Source organism: Schistocerca americana, unplaced genomic scaffold (assembly GCF_021461395.2).
Source record: "Schistocerca americana isolate TAMUIC-IGC-003095 unplaced genomic scaffold, iqSchAmer2.1 HiC_scaffold_899, whole genome shotgun sequence".
Taxonomy (NCBI): domain Eukaryota; kingdom Metazoa; phylum Arthropoda; class Insecta; order Orthoptera; family Acrididae; genus Schistocerca; species Schistocerca americana.
Genome location: NW_025726674.1, coordinates 12501 through 17500, shown reverse-complemented (window position 1 = coordinate 17500; position 5000 = coordinate 12501). Strand labels below are relative to the sequence as shown.

General features: G+C 53.1%; 1 non-coding gene across 1 annotated transcript in view; it reads right to left on the bottom strand.

The window, feature by feature from the left end:
• Positions 1–893, bottom strand: part of LOC124592077 — a 1910-nt gene extending 1017 nt beyond the window's left edge. Inside the window, exon 1 of the ribosomal RNA XR_006977334.1 lies at positions 1–893. This exon is cut by the window's left edge and continues 1017 nt beyond it. This is a non-coding gene — a ribosomal RNA (small subunit ribosomal RNA).
• Between the last annotated feature and the right edge of the window lie 4107 nt (positions 894–5000).

The window sequence follows — 5000 nt, the reverse complement described above, 5'->3', positions numbered from 1 at the left end:
ACAGTATTCAGGCGGGCTTGCCTGCTTTAAGCACTCTAATTTGTTCAAAGTAAACGTGCCGGCCCACCGAGACACTCACTCAAGAGCACCCTGGTAGGATTGCAACGGGGTCCGCCTCGGGACGCACGAGCACGCACGAGGCGCGTCGCACGCCTTCAGCTCGCCCCACCGGCAGGACGTCCCACGATACATGCCAGTTAAACACCGACGGGCGGTGAACCAACAGCGTGGGACACAAATCCAACTACGAGCTTTTTAACCGCAACAACTTTAATATACGCTATTGGAGCTGGAATTACCGCGGCTGCTGGCACCAGACTTGCCCTCCAATAGATACTCGTTAAAGGATTTAAAGTGTACTCATTCCGATTACGGGGCCTCGGATGAGTCCCGTATCGTTATTTTTCGTCACTACCTCCCCGTGCCGGGAGTGGGTAATTTGCGCGCCTGCTGCCTTCCTTGGATGTGGTAGCCGTTTCTCAGGCTCCCTCTCCGGAATCGAACCCTGATTCCCCGTTACCCGTTACAACCATGGTAGGCGCAGAACCTACCATCGACAGTTGATAAGGCAGACATTTGAAAGATGCGTCGCCGGTACGAGGACCGTGCGATCAGCCCAAAGTTATTCAGAGTCATCAAGGCAAACGGACCGGACGAGCCGACCGATTGGTTTTGATCTAATAAAAGCGTCCCTTCCATCTCTGGTCGGGACTCTGTTTGCATGTATTAGCTCTAGAATTACCACAGTTATCCAAGTAACGTGGGTACGATCTAAGGAACCATAACTGATTTAATGAGCCATTCGCGGTTTCACCTTAATGCGGCTTGTACTGAGACATGCATGGCTTAATCTTTGAGACAAGCATATGACTACTGGCAGGATCAACCAGGGAGCTGCGTCAACTAGAGCTGAGCAGCCGGCCGCCCGGGAGTGTGTCCCGGGGGCCCGCGCGAACACGCAAGCGTCCGCTCAATTATTCTGCAAACAGGAGGAGGCTGAGCTCCCCTGCACAATACACCTCGAAACCCTCTCAGGTCCCGGCGGCGCGCAGCGCCGTCCTAAGTACTTGGTCGGGTTCGAGAGAGGCGCAATCGCCCGGAGTTTGGCGAGTAGACGCTTTAGGTGCGACCACCCGTGCTCCCAACTGAGCTTGCCGCTGCCGACAGAGGCCCGGGAGCGTGCTGTCGTGGCATTGCCGGCGGGAGACAACACGCGCCACCTACGGTGGCCGGCAGCTCCAACGCCAGCGCCACAGAAGGACAAAAGCCCCACTTGGGTGCCGAAGCGAACTCTCCCAGCACAGCGCACGCGCCAACACGTCCGCACAGCTGCGATACAATCCACCTGCGAGAACCGCAGAGGCGACCGAGCAGCAGACGGCGTCGCGGCGCCGAGCGCCGGGCGGCGGCGCATCCTCAGCGCACACAGTCCTCAATCGGACCAGCACACTGCAGATGTCCACCGCGCTTCGCACCGGGCCCGCGAGGACCTACTTTGGCCGCACGGCGCCGCGTGCAGGGTGCGCCGGCGCGCAGCTGCGCCGCCTGCCGCCTCCGTCGGCCGGCGCGCCTGCCACTGGCCGCCCCCACCAGCCGGCTGTAGCGCGTGCGCCCACGCACCGCGCGGCCAGCACGCCGGAAGGCCCCCCCTCACCGGCCGGGGACGGTCCCACCCAGCCACCGCCGCGTATCGCTTCACACCCACATGCCATTCACGTTCGTGGGCATGGTGGGTATCGCTGAAACAACCGGTTGGTAGCTCAACCGATCGTCGCCATCACTGATTCACCTCTAGCGAGAACAACCGCACCACAACGGTTTACCAGTTCTTCATTTGCGTAACGTCACCAGCAAACGTAGACGTCCATCGCCATTTGCAAATTCAACGATTGTTGCATGCCTGTGTCAGGTGTCACGACACACTATGTCTGCCCACATACACGCAACAACATGTGCACGCTTCGCGAACACGTGGAAGGTGGCCCCCGTACGTATGCGATGTCCATTGCGCGAACGACTGTCAACCGGCCTCTGTCGCATGTCGCAGATGTGGAACGCAGTGCACCATGCTATCACGGTGTGTGAGAAGAGACGACTACGTCTGACAACACGCGCCACTACATCAACAGACGGCTCATGCTGATCGCCATCCACGGCATACCATACTGCAATCCAGCTCTTATAGGGAGACGACACGTAGCTGAGTGCACAATATTTGGACCGTATGGTTCGCCGTTGTTGGCGCAGTCGTGGTACGGTCACACATGTACCACGATGTATCATTCAGTACATGAGGACCAATGTGCGGTACAGTGTGTGATTTGGACGTACAACATCAGCGGACAGTTGCCACAAGCCGTACCACAACGTAGGCTGTGCTTCGCCATGCGAATGCCAATGAACAACTGCGAAGGGCATTGAGCATGTACGTCCTGCCGCCATCCGCATTACAGTGTATAGCTGCAAGGTGTTTAACATGAAGCGATACTCTGGGGACCGGGCAGTGCGAGTAGCAAACTATATTGCGGGGGTTGCAGTTAGGCAACACTACACTAATTTAACGCGTCGTATGACAATTACAGAGCAGGTTAAGGCCCAACGTGTGTTGGGTTAAGGCCCAACGTGTGTTGGGTTAAGGCCCAACGTGTGTTGGGTTAAGGCCCAACGTGTGTTGGGTTAAGGCCCAACGTGTGTTGGGTTAAGGCCCAACGTGTGTTGGGTTAAGGCCCAACGTGTGTTGGGTTAAGGCCCAACGTGTGTTGGGTTAAGGCCCAACGTGTGTTGGGTTAAGGCCCAACGTGTGTTGGGTTAAGGCCCAACGTGTGTTGGGTTAAGGCCCAACGTGTGTTGGGTTAAGGCCCAACGTGTGTTGGGTTAAGGCCCAACGTGTGTTGGGTTAAGGCCCAACGTGTGTTGGGTTAAGGCCCAACGTGTGTTGGGTTAAGGCCCAACGTGTGTTGGGTTAAGGCCCAACGTGTGTTGGGTTAAGGCGCAACATAGGTTAGGTTAAGGCGCAACATAGGTTAGGTTAAGGCGCAACATAGGTTAGGTTAAGGCGCAACATAGGTTAGGTTAAGGCGCAACATAGGTTAGGTTAAGGCGCAACATAGGTTAGGTTACGGCGCAACATAGGTTAGGTTAAGGCGCAACATAGGTTAGGTTAAGGCGCAACATAGGTTAGGTTAAGGCGCAACATAGGTTAGGTTAAGGCGCAACATAGGTTAGGTTAAGGCGCAACATAGGTTAGGTTAAGGCGCAACATAGGTTAGGTTAAGGCGCAACATAGGTTAGGTTAAGGCGCAACATAGGTTAGGTTAAGGCGCAACATAGGTTAGGTTAAGGCGCAACATAGGTTAGGTTAAGGCGCAACATAGGTTAGGTTACGGCGCAACATAGGTTAGGTTAAGGCGCAACATAGGTTAGGTTAAGGCGCAACATAGGTTAGGTTAAGGCGCAACATAGGTTAGGTTATGGCGCAACATAGGTTAGGTTACGGCGCAACATAGGTTAGGTTACGGCGCAACATAGGTTAGGTTAAGGCGCAACATAGGTTAGGTTAAGGCGCAACATAGGTTAGGTTAAGGCGCAACATAGGTTAGGTTAAGGCGCAACATAGGTTAGGTTAAGGCGCAACATAGGTTAGGTTAAGGCGCAACATAGGTTAGGTTAAGGCGCAACATAGGTTAGGTTAAGGCGCAACATGGGTTAGGTTAAGGCGCAACATGGGTTAGGTTAAGGCGCAACATGGGTTAGGTTAAGGCGCAACATGGGTTAGGTTAAGGCGCAACATGGGTTAGGTTAAGGCGCAACATGGGTTAGGTTAAGGCGCAACATGGGTTAGGTTAAGGCGCAACATGGGTTAGGTTAAGGCGCAACATGGGTTAGGTTAAGGCGCAACATGGGTTAGGTTAAGGCGCAACATGGGTTAGGTTAAGGCGCAACATGGGTTAGGTTAAGGTACAATATGGGTTAGGTTAAGGTACAATATGGGTTAGGTTAAGGTACAATATGGGTTAGGTTAAGGTACAATATGGGTTAGGTTAAGGTACAATATGGGTTAGGTTAAGGTACAATATGGGTTAGGTTAAGGTACAATATGGGTTAGGTTAAGGTACAATATGGGTTAGGTTAAGGTACAATATGGGTTAGGTTAAGGTACAAGATGGGTTAGGTTAAGGTACAATACGGGTTAGGTTAAGGTACAATACGGGTTAGGTTAAGGTACAATACGGGTTAGGTTAAGGTACAATACGGGTTAGGTTAAGGCACTTGGGGGGGGGGGGGCCCGGTTTGTTGATTGTGATTATCGTAAGTAAATGACTGCGGCATCATCTGATTTGCCACGTCAGGGTGCACCTTTGGCTCATAACAGGCGGCGCTCTGATTCCATGCTTGTGGCAGACCTGTGTCTTTCATTCCTGCCATTGTTTGTGTGGTGTGACAGGAGGCAGTATTGTGATGTTGGGTGCACCCCTGTCTGGGACATGTGTGGGTGTTGGTGGCTTAGCTGAGCAATGGTGGTTGTCGGAAGGGTGGGATATTCTGTTTTCCGAGTGGACCTCCCGGTCTGGTTATGATAGTGTGGATTGTCTAATGTGGCAGAGAGGATGCACTGGGTGTTGTTCCATGCTGGTGCTTACATATTGTCTGTGTGCCTGTTACAGGCAGAGAGTAGTGCGTGATAAGAGTGTCTGGCTGACGTGTGATTGTGAGCAGAGTCTTTCAGCATGTATACGGACAGGTCTATACATTATCTGTATTCTGATGGCTCTATCTATTACTAATCAGCGCCGTGTATACGTTTAATCCGGTTCCAGTCGAAACTATTGTATCTCTGTACATTAGTGACACGGCGAGCCCGCTATGTAGTTACTCGTCTCGGCAGCTTCCACCGGTGTATGGCAAATGATTATAAGGAATCAGTCTAGTCGTCAATACCGATAGTCTGACGTCACATGTCTGGGGTGGGGGACGCTGCGCCCTTCCGGTGGGTCATGGCC